Below are 19183 nucleotides of genomic sequence, written 5' to 3' on the forward strand. Positions count from 1 at the left end.
ACAACTTCATAAACACCGATTCAACAAATCTGCTCCGATCAACGACAAACCAACCACGATTCTACACCAATTCAACAGATCAAGTGCGAAAAGCATCCAGTCAAGTAAACAACTACAAACTCATAAACAAACATCATCCATATTCGAAATCAACATCATTATAACGGAAAACAGAAATTACATAGAAGGATCAATAGTATTTCAACAGTCAACAAAAGTCGAGCTTCGAACAGCGAATACTTGGTGAAATTCGCAGCAGAAACTGAAATGAAAACAGTAAATTGTTTCTTCGCCCTATGTGAGGACGGTGGTACGCAACATCAAACCGAAAGTAAACCCGAACCCCTCTCAAATTCTGAAACCCAAGTGTGTTGAAGTGTGTGCAAGTGAGCTGAGAGCCAAAAGAAAATTTTCTCTCCCCCCTTCTGTAAATATCATGCTCTCTCTTATATAGATGCGGAGGTGATTTTATAGAAGCCTTCACTTGAAATCTCTGTTCTGCCCTTCAGCTTAGTGATCTCCTCCGTCTGGCTATTTTTCCTTCATAATGCTCACTCTATTGCCAAATTTCCTTCGCCAGGCAATTGTCTTCCTTTCTTCATTGGCCTGGCAATATCTTCCACACACCTGGCTTCAAAAATGCATTAGACCCCGTAAATGCAAGAGTTTATCCTCCTAACCAATGCATGAAATTAGCCTTATCAAATTGCTCACACTTAAACCATAATTGTCCTCGAGTATAAAGACAAGAAATAAAAATAAGGCGAATTTCAATGCATGGTTATCCTATGACTGATCCTACAGACACAAACTCCTAGACCTAGACACACTAACAGACTCACAAAGAGAAAATAAACACTTAAAGAAAAACACAAAGGCATGAACTAGTTTCAACTTTTAGGCAGTTGTCCCCACAAGCTTAAGGTCTATCCGATCATCTACAGTCTCCAAATCCTCCCCTTTCCTTCTTCTACCTAATCGGCCTGTCAGTTCGTCAAGATAGGCCATTGACTTCCCAATTGTTGGATTCACTCGATCACTCATTCCTCACCAGGGATGTTAGGATCGATTCACTATTAAGTTATTGCCACACCACTGATGCTTCGGGTTATGAGAGTTTCTCCTACCTAAAGTCCCCATTTTTTTTTCCTGGGTCAGGTTACTATTGCTTCCTGCCCTTGGATTTCATTTTCTTCTCTTCCCCTTTTATATATTTTTTTCATATCCCCTAGACTTCGTCCAGCTTATACCTCCAAATATTTATTTTATTTCTCCCCTGGACTTCGTCCAGCTTATACCTCCGAATATTTACTTTATTTATCCCCTGGACTTTGTCCATCTTATACCTCCTTTTCTGGACTTCGTCCAGCTTATACCCCCAGAACTCTTTTCCCAATTTTTTCTTCAGACTCTTCTCCCTAAACATCCAGTGGCGGCCCCCTTTTTATTATACATGTTAGCTCAAAGTGTATAGGTTTATAACTCACTTTTATAGTGGGGCTTCATAACTAGGTTATCTAAGGCATCCTCTATCGTTCTTACTTCATCCAAACTGAATTCAGCTTATTAAGTAAAAGGCATCAAAGTTGACATGCATCCTATCTTCAATCGCTCTTACTAAGGGAATCTGGCCTTATTGTATTCACTAGCTCATGCAATAAACATAAAACCTAGACCTAAAGACTAATATTCACATTAGACACAGATTGCCCTAACTCCCTCCCCCTCCCACTTCACTCAAGCTTGTCCCCAAGCTATCCTAGTGAAGGGGGGAAAAGGCAGTTAATGCAAACAAAACATAAACACAAAAGAGAAATTAGAACAAAACAAAAACCAAAAACATGCCAGAAAAACATAAACTTCTCACACTTAGACCAAAGATTGGGCTAAGTGGGAGAAAACATATACACATAATATATACAAAACGAAGCATGTTGGAACAACAAACACAAAAACACAAACTCAGAACGACAAACATATAAACAAAAAAAAAGAAAACGAAAATAAAAACTGAAAAGTAAAAGTTACTTGGTCATTGGGGGAGGTCTCAATTCGGGGTCTGGCCCCCGCGGGAGCCAAATTGGGGTGGAACGTAGGGGCGAGTCACCTTCACTTTCTTCCTAGCCGGCGACGCCGGCTCCTCTCCTTCATTCTCACTTTGCTTCGATGCAATCTTCTTCACAGACAAGGGCTTAGATGCAAATGGGGCTAACAGGGGCTTAGACGCTGGTGGGGGTGGCTGAAGAGAAGAGCTTCCCTGCCCTGGCTGCTGGGACACGCTGCTGGGTCCAGAGGGAAGCTTCTTCTGGGGCTGGGGAAACTTCTTCTCCAGCCAATTGGTCATCATCATCATTAGCTTAACAGCTTCCACCATGCGATCATTGTGCGCGAATGACCTTCCCACCAAGTCAGTGATGCTCCCTCTTGGACCCCACCGAGCTCCTTCCGCATCGCGCCCATCTCCTTCTTCATTTCTTCATAATCTACACTGGTCACTGTTTCGACACCATCCTGCTTCGTCTTCACCTGGGGTTCCATATTAACCTCATTCACCGCCCAACATGCTATATGCTCTACTCCCACGGGCAGATGGCACATCTTGCCAAACACCAGTCTGTAGGGAGACATCCCAATAGGAGTTTTATATGCAGTCCTGTAATCCCACAATGCATCGCCGAGCCTCTTGCTCTAATCATTCCTTGACGGGTTCACCGTCTTCTCCAATATTGCCTTGATCTCCCTATTCGAGATCTCTGCCTGCCCATTAGACTGAGGATGGTACGGAGTAGAAAGCCTGTGTGGACTCCGTATTTCCTCATCAAAGCTTCTATGGTTCGGTTACGTAAATGCGTCTCTTGGTCAGATATAATAGCTCGGGGCACACCGTACCTTAAAAAATGTTTGCTCTAAGAAACTTAGCCACCTCTTTGGATTCACAAGAAGTGGTTGCTTTGGCTTCTATCCACTTTGAAACATAATCTACGGCCACAAGGATGCATGTATTCCCGTACGAAGATGGGAATGGACCCATGAAATCCACCCCCCAGACGTCTAAGATTTCGCAGACGATTACTGGGACCTGAGGCATCTCATCTCTCTTTGAAATTTCTCCAGTTTGCTGGCATCTCTCACAGTTTTGACAGAATTCAAAAGAGTCCCTATGTAATGTAGGCTAATAAAATCCACTGTCTAGGACTTTCCTCGCAGTCTTCCTTGGCCCAAAATGACTTCCACACGCCAATGCATGGCAATAATTAAGCACATCCATCTGCTCCCATTCGGGGATACATCTCCTGATCACCTGGTCAGCTCCCATCCTCCACAAGTAAGGATCGTCCTAGAAATAATACTTAGCTTCGCTCTTAAGCTTCAACTTCTGGGCCCGAGAAATTTCTTGTGAACTAGGCACTTCTCCAATGACCAAGTAATTTGCTAGGTCTGCGAACCATGGTTCAGCGTTTAGCTCACTTCCCTTTCTCAGCATCTCCTGGACCTGCTATCGCCATTATTTCCTCCCAACTGATAGGTCTAGGAGATTCTCTTAAGTAGTACAGATGTTCCCCTGGGAACGCGTCTGGTATAGCTTCCTCAGTCTCTCCCTGGAAGATCCGACTCAGATGGTCAGCCACTTTGTTCTCCGTCCCCTTCTTGTCTCTCACCTCCCAATCAAACTCTTGCAGAAGTAACACCCACTAGATCAACCTTGGCTTCGACTCTTTCTTCGCCAGTAAGTACTTGATAGCCGCTTTGTCGGTAAAAACTATCACCCTCGACCCCAGTAAGTATGGTCGAAATTTCTCGAATGAGTACACGACTGCTAACATTTCCTTTTCCGTGGTGTCATAGTTTTTCTGGGCCTGGTTGAGTGTCTTCGTGGCGTAGAAGATCAAGTAACTTTTTCCATCAATCCTTTGACCTAGTACCGCCCCCACTGCGAAGTCACTTGCATCACACATTATTTCAAACGGCTGACTCCAGTCGGGTGCCCTGATGATAGGGGCAGATACTAGTTTATCTTTCAATAATTGAAAAGCCTTCTTACACTCTTCGTTGAAGACGAAATCAACATCATTGTGCAACAGATGAGTGAGCGACTGAGCAATCTTTGCGAAGTCCTTTATGAATCGTCTATAAAAACCTGCATGCCCTAGGAACCCCCTGACTTCTTTCTGATTCGTAGGGTAAGGCAATTTCAAAATCACATCGACCTTTGCTTGGTCCACCTGTATGCCCTTCTCCGAGACTACAAGCCCCAAGACGATTCCTTCAGGTACCATGAAGTGACACTTTTCGAAGTTAAGGACCAAATTCTTTTCCTGGCATCTCCTCAATACTACGTCCAGGATAGCTAAACAGGAATCGAAAGAGTTCCCATATATGGTGAAGTCATCCATGAAAATCTCGATACAATCCTCCAGTAGATCCGAGAAGATACTCATCATGCACCGTTGAAAAGTGTCTGGCGCATTGCACAGCCCAAACGACATCCTTCTATAAGCATACGTGCCAAAGGGCACGTAAACGTAGTCTTCTCTTGGACTTCGGGATCTACATAGATCTGGAAGTATCCACTGTATCCATCAAGGAAGCAAAAATATTGCTTTCCAGCCAGCCTCTCTAGTATCTGATCAATGAAGGGTAGAGGGAAATGATCCTTCTTGGTTGCTTCATTCAGCTTCCTGTAATCGATGCACATCCTCCACCCAATAACAAGTCGAGTGGGCACCAATTCATTCTTGTCATTCTTAACTACCTGAATTCCTGACTTTTTGGGTACCATGTGAACCGGACTGACTCATTCACTATCTGGTATGGAATAGATGATGCCTAAGGCAAGCAGCTTCAAAACTTCATTCAGAACTTCCTCCCTCGTGTTTGAATTTAGCTTACGTTGCGGGTACCTGTATGCCTTCGCACCTTCTTCCAACCTGATGTGGTGCATGCAAAGATCCGGACTAATTCCTACTAGGTCTGAGAGAGTCCATCCGATTTCCTTCTTGTTCCTTCTGATTACCTCCAGTAATTCTCTTTCATGTTCTTTGGTCAAGTTGCTGTTGACGATGGCTGGGAAAGTCTCATTTTCCTTCAGGTAGGCGTACTTGAGGTCTGGTGGGAGCGTTTTCAGTTCCTTCATGGGGATACTTGTTTCCTAGGGCAAGGGATTTTTTTTCGTCGCATCTGTCATCATTCCCTTAGCAGACCCAGAAGAATTTTCCACGCTAGCCACATGCCCTTGACCTGGCTAACTCTGGATTTCTACAAAACTCTGAAATAGCATCGGTTATCTCTTCATCCGTTAATTCCTTTGTGTGAATTGCCTAACACCAACCAGCTACTTCTCTGTCAATGGAGTGACTTAACTCTGAATTATCAATCTGCTCCTGCATCAACTCGGTCTCAAGATATTCCTGGACTAGGGGGTTAATAACATCGATAGCATGCAAATTCTCTACATCTAATGGTTTCTTCATTGCTTCATCTATGCTAAATGTATTTTTCTCCCCATTATAGTCGAAGCATATTGTTCCATCGAAGACATCGATAATGGTCTTAGGGGTACGCAGAAAAGGTCGTCCTAAAAGCACGCCGCTAGACTCAGCAAATTCATTATCACTCATTTTAATAACATGGAAATCGGTCGGATACAGAAAATCATGCACTTTGACTATAACATTTTCCGAAACTCCCTCTGGACAAATGCACGACCTATCTGCCAATTGGATCACCACTTTTGTATCCGCCATTCCTACTCCTACCAACTTTTTATATATGGAAAGCGCTAAAACATTTATCGATGCCCCTAAATCACACATAGCATGCTCAATTCTGACATCACCAATGGAAATAGGTAAGGTGAACATACCCGGGTCAGTGCATTTCGAAGACATCCTGCGTTTCTGAATCACTGCTGACACGTTCTCGCCAATCAGGATCTTCCCACTGGGTCTTGTCTTTCCAGCTATGATCTCCTTGATGAATTTGCTGAAGACCGACAATTTCAAAGCCTGTAAGAATGGTAAGTTGATCTCCAACTTTCCAAAGATATCCATAAAATCCACCGGTTCATCCTTCTTCTTCTTAGCCTCTCCTCGGTGCGGAAATGGTTTCAATTGTTTCCCGACACTTGTAGATCCTCCAGCTAATTCATTCTCTGCATATGGCTCTGGGTATAGGAAAAACGGTTCAGCTTCTCTAGGTAGTGGTTTCTCCCAATCACTTTCCCGAAGGTCATCTCCTCTTACGGCGCTGCCCTCCTTCAAGTTTCCAAGTTCGGAAGCTGAATTCTTCCCTTCCTTGCCTTCCGTGGGGGTTGTCTCTTCATTCATATTCATCACTGGACCGTCATAACCTCGCCCAGATCTTAAAGTAATCTGACTGATGCTAGCTCTATCTGGTGGCCTTACTGCGGCAGGAATCTTTCCTTCATTCCCTCGCATCTCGCTCAAGGAGGTAGCGATCTGGGACAATTGCTTGGCCAACATGTCCATTGGTGACTTCTGCTCCAACTAAGAGTCTTGAAGCTTATGCACCACGTCATTGTTGGATTGCAAATTATTCTACATATGCCATTGAGAACTGACTAGATCATGCACCATATCATCAAGATTCCTTGGTGGTTTAGAATTAGGTTGGTTGGGAGTCGGTCCCGAACCTAGGTTTGGTCCACTTCCTTGGTTCTGGCAAAAGTTTCCCTGACCCCCTGAACTGTTGTTATACTGATTTCCAGGCCCTTGGTTCCCCTGGTAAGTAGGTTGGGAATTCTGATAATTTCCTGGGTAATTCCTTTGGTGTGGCGGTACATAAGAGCTCCCCTGGTGGCTCTGATTCCTGTTCCCCCAATTAGAATAATCGCCCTGGTTCCGGTTGTTCCAGTTGTTTTACACCTCGTGGTTTCTCCCAGACCAGTTAGTCTACCTTTCTGGTTGATGTGTAAACTGGGTGTTCTGTTGTGGAGGTGGCTGGCTCGGGTTGTTGTCAGATCATCTAAAATTGGGATGGTTTCTCCATGGTGCATCCATCTGTTTCCCTTGATTCCAACTTCCATCTGGATTCCAACTCCCCATCGAATTAACCTGGGCCTTGTAATCTCCCTCTTGAGGGCTATAGTGTTGTTGGGGTGAAGCTTCTCCTGGACTCGGAGGCTTCTCTTTCTCTTGTGAGCCTGGTGGGTTGGTCATCTCGATTGCACTCAAGAGTGCTTTCTCAAGCCTATCTATCCTCGCCTCGACCCTTTCGTCATCTTGCTCCCTCACGCATTTGCTGACCCTCCTCATAATATTCATCGGGCTGTCGTAAATCTTTTTTGCCTCTATCAACTTTCCCAAGATCTCTCTCGCTTCACTTCCCTTTTTCTTCGTAAAATTTCCTCCACTCGAGGAATTAATTAGATCCTTTGATTCAGGGTTTGCTCCTTCATAAAACAGGTAGTAAATCTCTGCCTCGATCATTCTATGATTCGGACAAGCATCTAGCAATCCTTTGAATCGCGACCAATATTGAATCAGAGATTCATCATACCCCTGCTTACATTCCACGATTTCCTTCTTAAAAGCGTTTGTCTTGTTTGAAGGGAAAAAGTAATCCATAAATTCCAACTTGAAATCTCTCCATGTACGGATGGAATCCGGAGGCAACCTCAGTAGCCATGTGTTGGCCTCTCCTTTCAAGGCGAATGGAATTGCACGTAGGCGATACTCTTCCTCTATTGTGTCATTGGGCCTTTTCTGAATACTGCACAGCTTGCTAAACTCGTTTAAGAACTCGTATGGACACTCGTTCCTACGCCCGGAGAACGTCGGTAGAATGCCTAGGACATTTGTTTTAATATCGATGGACCTCTAACGCTGATTCATGACTATAGCCTGGGCTGGCTCACCATCTAGATGGGCAGTGAGCGAATCGATCTCTGGACCCGGATCGACTACCTGTGCCATGTCTCCGACCTCTTCCTCCTCTGTTTCTGTTTCTGAAGACGACTTGGGATCCTCCCTTCCTGACGAACTCCAATCGTCGTCACTTCCTGAACCAAACTGAAATGGATCTCCCGTAGATAATCCCGATCTGGTGATGACCGCAGATGCTGTGTCCCTGACCTACCAAATAAACCGATCGTTCCTCCACCCAGATGAGTTACCCTAGTGTCCAAACCGTGAGCCTCTGCTCATAAACTAAAAATAAAGGAAAAAGAAAATAAAAAATATGTACGCTAAAATCTTCTAAACACAATCGTAAACTACACCATCAATCCCCGACAACGGTGCCATTTGAATGTTGTGCGTAAGAACTGTGTGTACTTTTGTGCTGGGTCAAGCTTCTCAAATCCAGAGAATCCGCTAGATCACAAGGTCTAAGAACTCGGAGGATCCTGGAAGTCTCGGTCGCCGGACACACAAATTCCGCGTTCAAAACCCTCAACCCGTTATACTATAAATTAGTACAGGGAAGTATGGATCGATCCAACGAAGATGGATGCGTATGAAGGCATATAGGTGATTCTGGAAAAGTGATTGGCTGCTGCCATGCAAAATTGGGTTGAGGAAAGCTATTACTAGACTTAGGAATAAAATCTAACACTAGACCTAGGAAACAGAGAACAACATGCAAACATCGAACACATTCTTAACTTCAATACCTCAAACAAACTTCCTTGACCTAGTAAACGGCTACCTAATTTGGCTAAACAGAAAGTAAACATGCAATGGGGACCAATTTCCAGAAACAGTAAAGTACGGATCAAAAGCTGCAGATAACAAACTATGAATTTAACTAACAACCTGCATCTCGTTACCTGATTCAAACACGAACATGGAGAAAACAGAGCAAATAACTAGATTCAAACAAAATATAATAATTCGGACGTCGGAAACTGGCGATTAACCGGAAATGGAAAAGATCTACATATACTAAACGAAGAGAAACAAAAACACATAAACGAGTCATCAAATTCACGCATAATCAAACAACTCTGCTTCAGATCCACACGTCGGACGCTCAATACACTCCGGATCCAAGCAATCCGTACTCAACTACAACCAAAAACAACTCCATAAACACCGATTCAACAAATCTGCTCCGATCAACGACAAACTAACCACGATTTTACTCCAATTCAACAGATCAAGTGCGAAAAGCATCCATTAAAGTAAACAACTACAAACATAGAAACAAACATCATCCATACTCGAAATCAACATCATCATAATGGAAAATAGAAATTGCATAGAAGGATCAATAGTATTTCAATAGTCAACAAAAGTCGAGCTTCGAACAACGAAGACTCGGTGAAATTCACAGCAGAAACTGAAATGAAAACAGTAAATTATTTCTTTGCCCTACGTGAGGACGGTGGTACGCAACATCAAACCGAAAGTGAAACCCGAACCCCTCTCAAATTCCGAAACCCAAGTGTGTAGAAGTGTGTGAGAGTGAGCTGAGACCCAAAAGAAAAATTTCTCTCCCCCCCTTCTGTAAATTGCATGCTCTTTCTTATATAGATGCGGAGGTGATTTTATAGAAGCCTTCACTTAAAATCTCTGTTTTGCCCTTCAACTTAGCGATCTCCTCCGTCTGGCTATTTTTCCTTCATAATGCTCACTTTATTGCCAAATTTCCTTCGCCGGGCAATTGTCTTCCTTTCTTCCTTGGCCTGGCGATATCTTCCACACACCTGGCTTAAAATGAGTTAGACCCCGTAAATGCATGAGTTTATCCTCCTAACCAATGCATGAAATTAGCCTTATCAGCCTCCAGGTCGAATTCCTGTAAGAGGGGGACCCATCTGATCAGTCTTGGCTTTGATTCTTTTTTAGCTGGCAGGTACTTGATCGCAGCATGGTTAGTATAAACTATCACTTTGGACCCCAGCAGGTACGGCCTGAATTTCTCAAATATGAAAACCACCGATAGCATCTCTTTTTCGGTCACGTCATAGTTCTTCTGTGCCTGATTCAATGTTTTTAACGCGTAAAAGATGACGTAACTCTTTCCTTTGATTTTCTGACCTAATACTGCCCCCACCACATAGTCGTTAGCATCGCACATCACCTCAAAGGGGTGATTCCATCCGGGGGCGCGTATTATCGGAGAACTTATCAATCTGTCCTTAAGAAATTGGAACGCAGCCTGAAGTGGAGGATGTAATCGCTCGACTCTAATGTCGAATGACTAGACTCAGGAGTAAGCGAGTGTGTACATATGAGAATTAATGCAAAGCTCGGTCCAGACACAACGCTCCTTAAATCCGCTGGATCACTGGGTCCAGGAACTCTAGAGAACTACAGTATTTTTGTCGTTGGACACACTCGACTCCTCTTCAAAAATAAATCCCTCAACCCGAATACTATGAATTAGTATAAGGAAGTGGGGTCGATCCCACAGAGATTGATTTGCAAAGTAGTGCTAAGAGACTATGGGAACAAACGGCTGCTGCCACACAAAGGGGTTGAGATTTAAACTACCACTAGATTTAGGCAAGAAATGTAAACGCTAGACCTAGGACACAGAAAACTTACTGGAGTCAAAAATCAATACCGACAGACCCAATTACCCCCTAGACTGAGTAAACGACTACCTAATCTAGCTAAACAGTAAGCAACTAACAGTGGAGACCATCTTTCCAAAAATAGCAAGTACGGTAAAAAGCTGCAGATAACCAACCCATGCTCCAGCTAACTACGACATGCACCTTCGCAACTAAATTAAACTCGCAGATGAAGAAAACAGAGCACACTCCTAAATTCAAACAGAATATAAAGATTTGGACTCCGGAAACTTGCTATGAATCAGAAATACATCAGATCTACGTAAACTAGGCGAAATGAAATGAAAACACGTCAGCTAGGCATAAAATTAAAACACTTCTGCTCAGAATTACTTCAGACGCTCAATCCACTCCGGATCCAAGCCATCCGAACTCAACAACCAACAAAATCAACTCCATAACTCCGATTCTCACAGATCTGCTCCGATCAACTCCAGATTCCACAATCACAAACAACTCCACAACATCAGCAAAACAAAACCCCGATTCATCCACAAACAAACTCCATTCTTCCAGATCTCACCGTTAACCTGCAGTAATCCAGAAAATAACCACGAAAACAACCAACTCCAACAATCCAACTCCAAAATTCAAGTAAACACAATCAATCATCAAAAGTCATCACGATCTACGTAAGCGAAAACGAAACTTGCATAAAAGTAGAGAAATATCCAGAAACAAAAGAGGACCGAGCTTCGAACAGCGAAGCTCGGCGAATTCAGCAGAAACGAAAAGAAAACAGAAATAAATTGTTTCTTCGCCCCAGAGAAGGACGGTGTTACAACCCACAACACTATCGGAAAGCTAAATATGAACCCCAGCGCGAATTAGAACCAAGTATGTGAAAAGCGAACTTAGCAACAGGCTGTTCGTGAGGCCTCCACGGAGAAGGTCCCTCCAGCTTGCATGCTTCTTCCTTTTATAGATACGGACATAGCCTTCTAGAGTCTTCATAGAAATCCCTATTCTAGCCTTCAACTCCGAGGCTTCCTCCGTCAAGCAATTTCTTTCATAATGTCCGCTCTTTCGCCAGTTCCCTAGGACTATGCAAGCGTCCTCTTCTTTTCCTGGATCTAGCGAAAACCTTCACACACCTGGCTTAAAACATGCGTTAGACCCAGTAATTTCACGAAATAAAACCCCTAGACCGATGCATGAAATTAGCCTTATCAAACTGCTCACACTTAAACCATGCTTGTCCTCAAGTATGAAAGACAAGAGAAAGAAATAAGGCGAATTTCAATGCACGGTCCGCAAGAACGACTCTACAAACAAAAACAAAAACAGACTCCTGGACCTAGACAACTGGCAAAATAAAAAAAACAGACTTATAAAAGAAAACAACACAAAGAATCAAAACACAAACAAGCATGAACTAGGTTCGACTTTTAGGCAACCGTCCCCACAAGCTTAAGTTCAATCCGATCGTCTACAGTCTTCAAATCTTCCCCCTTCCCTCTTCTACCAAAACGGTCTGTCAGTTCGTCAAGATAGCCTATTGACACCCCAGCTGTTAGGTTCGCTCGATCACTCATTCCTCACCAGGTATGTTAGGATCAAAACGCTCCCCAGTTAAAGTTATGCCACTGATGCGTTAGGTTATGAGAGTTTTACCCTTCTTACTTCTCTTTTCCTTTTAATTCCTGGGTCAGGTTACTATTGCTTCCTGCCCTTAGAAAATTATTTTTTTTTCTTTTTTCTTTTTCTTCCCCCTTCTATATATATTTTTCCCCTGGACTTCGTCCAGCTTATGCCTCCAATTTCAATTTATTTCTCCCCTGGACTTCGTCCAGCTTATACCTCCATCTCCTGGACTTCGTCCAGCTTATACCTCCATTTCCTGGACTTCGTCCAGCTTATACCTCCAAAACCCCTTTTTTCTTCATACTCTACTCCCTAAGCATCAAGTGGCAGCCCAATTTACATGTTAGCACAAAAAAGTGTTTAGGCTTATAACTCGCTCTTATAGTAGGGCTGCACAGCTGGGTTATCTAGGGCTTTTTCCATCGTCCCAACTTCATTCAGACCGCCTTTGGTTTATTAAGGAAGAAGGTGTCAAAGTTGACATGCATTCTCTCTTCAATCATTCTCACTAAGGGAAACCTGCCTTATTATCTCACTAGCTCATGCGAAACACACATCCTAAAGACTCTTAAAACAGAAAGAACACGAACACCATACTTACTCCCCCCCCTCCCACTTCACTCAAGCTTGTCCCCAAGCTATCCTAGTGAAGGGGGGAAAAGGAAGTAAGAACAGCAGACAACAGACACAAATGCAAACAAAGCACAAAAACAAAACAAAACTTCTCACACTTAGACCGAACATCGGGCTAAGTGGGAGAAAGCGCAACATACAAAACCAAAACAAGCAACCCCTTCTCACACTTAGACCGAAAATTGGGCTAAGTGTAGGAAGGTATAACACATATATACAGAACGATGCATGCTGGCACATACAAACACAAGCGAACGAAAAAATGAAAAGTAAAAGACAGAAAAGTAAAAGTTACTTGGTTCTGGGGGAAATTCACTTCGGGTTCTGGCCCCCGCGGGAGCCAGACTTGGGTGGCACTGTCTGTGGGGTCACTTTAGCTTTCTTTCTTGCCGGTGACTCCGGCATCTCCTTCTGATCTTCTGTGGGTCGGGGTACGGTTTTCCTCAAAAGTACAGGCCTGGAGGAAGACTGGGTGGTCTGAGGCCTTTGGGCTTGTGGCGGCTTCTGCACAGCTAGACTCCCTTGACCCGGCGTCTTGGAACTGCCGCTAGGTTCAGGAAGTCCCATCGGTGTATCGGGGAACTTCGCTTGAAGCCACTTCGTTATCTTCATCATCAGTGCGACGGCCTCCGCCATCCTGTCGGAACGCCTTGACGATTGTGCCACTAAGTCGGTGATACGCCCCTTCAGGGCTACGACCTCCTCTCTACTTCTCCCCATTTCCCTCCGTATCTCCGTCACTTCTTTTCGTACACCGATTACCTCCGTCCTCACATTCTCTACGTCGCTTCTCATTTCCTCGACTAACTTTCTGACTTCTGCATCCTCAGCACGGTCCCTTCCTTTACCCCGTAGGGCCACAATCCCCTCCAAAACCATTTTCATCTCTGACCTCATCCATCCAACCTCTTTCCTTACTTCTTCTACTTCTATCCTGGCTCCGGCTTCCTTGTCAGCAGTATCCTTCGCCTCCACCATCTCAGGCTCCTGCTTCGTCTGCGCCTCCGACTGACCAACCTCATAAAGCACACGTCCTTTCCCTGTGTAATGAGCAGCCCCTTATTGAAAAAATAGTCCACGTTGAACACCTCCGGGGGTAGACACATCTTCACTTCTCTGCAGGACTTGTGGATTTTCATAATAACGTTGCGTTGCAGGTAAGCCCCTAGAAGGTGGCATGTGTAAAGATGTCGGGAAGGGTTGGCTGTCACTTGATGGCAGGCTTGGGCTAACCAATAGCCCAAGTGAACACGTACTCCCTTGGCCATGCACCAAGTAAAGTACAAGTCGGGGGTCGTCAGAGCGTTGTTAGCTGTGCCCATCAGGTTGTAGCTAATGAAGGTATGGGCGAATCGCAGGACCCTGTTCTCAATATGGTGGGCCTTCGACCAGCTGGTTTTGAACTGACCTACCCTAGGGTGAGCCACAAACTCCCATGCGTTCTGTGTCTTGAATCCCGGCGTTAGCTTCGGCGGACCAATCATTCTCTCGCTCCACAAACCCTCATCATCCTCTATGCGCATAAGCAGTCCCATCCGTAGAGTCCATTCACGGGTGCTCATCACATGCTCTTCATTGAAGAGCCGGAATTTGATGGAGTCAGCATCCAGATCGGTGGTGGACTTAAATCGGAAGGTGGAGAAGAATTCCCTTGCCAGGTCGATTGGAACTTCGGCGGTGCTGTGCTTGAGCAACCAATCAAAGCCGATTGAGTCGATATAAGTTCGGAATTCATCATTGCAAGCGATCTGCTTGAGCTCCGATGAGCAGTACATTTTTCCAGACTTAGCGTACTTGCCCTGGGCACTCTTCTCCTTGTGGATGGTTGCGCGTTTCGGGTCGTCAAACTTTCTCATCTCGTCCAGGAGCTTGCTTGTAATCCAGATCTCAGTTGGCTCAAAGTTGAACTCCTCTTCTTGTTCTTCTTCAGACTCACTAGACCCAGCAGAATCCTCGGGCTCTGCAGCGTATGATACCTTGGCAGGTCGAGGAAGTGGGGATTCAGTGGATTTCCCTTTCGCCTTCTTGGTCTTGGAAGGAGCAATTTGTGTCCCCTTCCTTTTCTTCTCGGCCGTGTGGCGGCGTTCCTCTGCATCACTCTCCCCTCTGCTCGGTCTGGGAGATTCTGCCGGTTCAGGTGCTATGGCCTCTGGACCCAGCATTTTTTCCTCCGTCTGCCGGACGGTTTCATCTATCTCATCAAGCAGGCTCCGACGAGCCTGTCTCCGCGCTTCCCTTGCGTTAACCGGTGAATCGGTCCCTTCGTGGACATCAGTCAGATCCACTATCAACTCCAACCCGACATCGACGGGTTCTTGGACATTCTCAGCACCGAGGGCTTCTCCTTCCTTGTTCAACAATGGGGTTGCCCCTGCAAAATAAACAGGGGTCTCTATCCCCTCCGAACCTTCTCCAACGTGGGTTTCTGTACCCGCAGACTTCTCAGGGGTTTCCCCCTCTCTGACATCTTCCTCAGTAATTAGGGCTTCGTCGCCCTCAACCACTTCTGGGGTTTCCCCCTCCACATTTCTTTCAGCATCTAGGGCTTCGTTTCCCTCTGGAATTTTATCTCCATCAACAGGGGTTTCCCCCTCAACAAACTCCTCCAAAACAGGGGTTTCCCCCTCAACACGGCTATCAGTAACAGGGGTTTCCTCCTCAGAAACACCAACCACTCTATCCTCTAAAACAGGGGTTTCCCCCTCAGTGGCAGATCCTAACCTGGGTGCACTCACGGCCAACAACTCCAACCCCGCGGCCAGATCTGCTTCGTCTTCGCGAGTTTCTGCAGCGGTTGGTTCTGAAACGGCGGTAGTGGGTTCTGCGACGGCCTCCGGCTCAGCGGTGGTTTCTTGAACGGTCTCTGGTGGTGGTGCGGAGGATGTTGAGGCGGTTGGTACGGATTTCCCCATTACAGCCGCGAACATGGCAAACGCCTCCATCGCCTTTTCTGGTCCCCCAAATTTCTGTAGCATGTCTGCCATAAACGACGCCGCACTTGAATCGGCGGATCCTGAGGTGTTCCCTGCACTTTGCTTGTTATCCATGGAGAATTCTGCAAAAAGTTTTGACAAAGAATTGGGCGGAAACTTCTTCGATTAGGGTTAGAAAAGAAAACCTAGAGAGGATTTGGGATGTAGAGAGAGAGAGTAAGTAAGTAAGTAAAAATAAAAGAACACGGTATTATCCGATAAGTATGGGCGAGGACTGTTTCTGCAGGTGGGTTGCAGGCATGACGCCAGCGACTATACGCCTCCCATAAAGGTGTCTTTTGAAATCCGAACCGGTGCCAACTCCCTCCAAAATTTTACTTCTCAATTCCCTGCCCAAGTAACTTCCTTCTGCAAAATCACACTTAGAGAAAAACATTAAACTAAAAATTGAAACGCCAGACTCCCCCGGTCTAAGGTATGACAGTATCAAAAAAATTCCTTAAGGAGTCTAGTATTTCGAAAATATTTTTGGAAGATTATTTTTTTTCTGATTTGTTTGGGTTTTTCTTGATTTTAAAGAAAGCGATTAAATATTTACATTTTATGTTCAAGTGTTCTCAAGATTCCCTAGGTCAGGACATGTTAAAACTTCTTGGATACTGGACCTAGGAAATTCTCTAAGAACACTTACTTCCCAGACCGATTAGACGATATCAGGGAGTGCGCGTAGTGGCATTTCGTCCACTACACACATCTCCGAATTATCCCTAAATACCTTCACCCTATGGCCATTGACAAGAAATGGAGTAGAGTTTGAAGCACTTCCCTGGATCTCTACAGCTCCATTTGCACGAAGACTCACAACAGTGTATGGTCCGACCCATTTGGACTTCAGCTTACCAGGCATCAACTTGAGCCGGGATTGGAATAGGAGAACTTTCTGCCCAACTTGCAATTCCTTGACTCGGAGGTTCTTGTCATGCCAAAGTCTTGTTTTTTCTTTGTACCACATTGCCGATTCATATGACTCCAGCCTTAGCTCCTCCAACTCCTGCAGCTGCAATTTCCTCTCTTCCTCGCAAGATTCGGATGTCATGTTTATCTCCTTGACCGCCCAATATGCTCGGTGTTCTACTCCCACGGGCAAGTGACACATTTTGCCGAACACAAGCCTATATGGTGACATCCCAATAGGCGTCTTGTACGCCGTCCGGTAAGCCCATAGTGCGTCTCCAAGCCTCTTACTCCAGTCTTTTCTAGACGGATTAACCGTCTTTTCCAGTATCGCCTTTATCTCTCTGTTGGATATTTCCGCCTGGCCGTTAGATTGAGGATGATAAGGTGTTGACAGTCTGTGGTGGACGCCATACTTTCTCATCAAAGCTTCAATAGTCCGGTTGCGGAAATGCGTCCCATTGTCAGATATTATAGCTCTGGGCACTCCGTACCGATTGAAGATATTAGCTCTAAGAAACTTCGATACCTCCTTAGCTTCGCAAGATGTGGTCGCCTTGGCTTCTATCCATTTCGAAACATAATCCACTGCCACTAGTATGTATGTATTCCCGTATGAAGATGGGAATGGACCCATGAAGTCCATTCCCCAAACATTGAAAATTTCACAAACGATCATCAGGACTTGCGGCATTTCATCTCTTCTGGAGATTCCCCCAGTTTGTTGACACCTCTCACAATTCTGACAAAACTCGAACGCATCCTTATGCAATGTAGGCCAGTAAAAACCACTATCTGACACCTTCCTTGCGGTCTTCCTAGGTCCAAAGTGACCTCCACAAGCTAGGGCATGGCAATGATTCAGCACATCCCTCTGTTCCCACTCCGGAATACACCTCCGGATTACTTGGTCGGCTCCCTTCCGCCACAAATACGGGTCATCCCAGAAATAGTACTTGGCCTCGCTTTTCAATTTCATCTTCTAGGCCTGGGAAATTACTTGCGAACTAGGCACCTCTCCAGTGACTAAGTAATTTGCCAGGTCTGCGAACCATGGCTCAGCGTTTTGATGACATTTCCCTTTTTCGGCATCCCCTGGACCTGTTAACACCATAATCTCTTCCCAGCTGATAGGTCGAGGAATTTTTTTTATGTAGTACAAATGTTCCTCTGGGAATGCATCCGGTATTGCTTCCTCGGTCTCCCCTTGAAATATCCTGCTCAGATGATCGGCCACTTTATTTTCTGTTCCCTTTTTGTCTCTGACTTCCCAATCGAATTCCTGCAAAAGCAACACCCATCGGATTAATCTCGGCTTGGATTCTTTCTTTGCCAACAGTTACTTTATAGCCGCGTGGTCGGTGAAGACTATCACCCTCGACCCAAGCAAGTACGGGCGAAATTTCTCAAATGAGTATACTACCGCTAGCATTTCTTTTTCAGTAGTGTCATAATTTTTCTGAGCTTGATTTAGCGTTTTTGAAGCATAAAAGATCACATAGCTTTTCCCATCAACTCTTTGACCTAGCACCGCTCCCACGGCAGAATCGCTTGCGTCACACATAATCTCAAAGGGTAGATTCCAGTCGGGCGCTCTAATAATAGGCGCAGATACTAGCCTGTCTTTTAACAACTGAAAAGCCTTTTTGCATTCCTCATCAAAGATAAAATCAACATCGTTATGCAACAAGTGGGTGAGTGGCTGAGCAATTTTTGCGAAATCTTTTATGAACCTCCTATAGAATCCTGCATGCCCTAGGTATCCTCTCACCTCCTTCTGATTCGTCGGGTAAGGCAATTTCGAGATCACCTCAATCTTTGCCTGGTCTACCTGTATACCTCTTTCCGAGACTTCGTGCCCAAGGACAATTCCCTCAGGGACCATAAAGTGGCATTTCTCGAAGTTCAAAACCAAATGTTTTTCCTGGCACCTTCTCAATACTATATCCAAACTAGCCAAACATGAGTCAAATGAATTCCCGTACACAGTGAAGTCGTCCATAAAAATCTCGATGCAGTCCTCCAAAAGATCCGAGAAGATACTCATCATACACCGCTGAAAAGTGCCTGGCGCATTGCACAGGCCAAACGGCATCCTCCTGTAAGCGTACGTGCCGAAAGGACACGTGAAAGTTGTCTTCTCCTGGTCCTCGGGATCCACATAGATCTGAAAATACCCACTATACCCGTCTAGGAAACAGAAGTATTGCTTGCCTGCTAGCCTCTCCAGCATCTGGTCAATGAAAGTTAGAGGGAAATGGTCTTTCTTGGTCGCTTCATTTAACTTCCTATAATCGATGCACATCCTCCACCCAGTAACTAGTCTGGTGGGCACCAATTCATTCTTGTCGTTCTTGACCACCTGTATTCCTGACTTCTTGGGTACCATATGGACTGGACTCACCCATTCACTGTCTGGTATGGAATAAATGATTCCTAGTGAGAGTAATTTCAATACTTCTTTCAGCACTTCCTCCCTCATGTTAGGATTCAATTTGCGTTGAGGATCTCTGCAGGCTTTTACTCCTTCCTCCAAGCG

The sequence above is a fragment of the Salvia splendens genome, chromosome 4 (genome assembly GCF_004379255.2).
Source record: "Salvia splendens isolate huo1 chromosome 4, SspV2, whole genome shotgun sequence".
NCBI classification, from domain to species: Eukaryota; Viridiplantae; Streptophyta; class Magnoliopsida; order Lamiales; family Lamiaceae; genus Salvia; species Salvia splendens.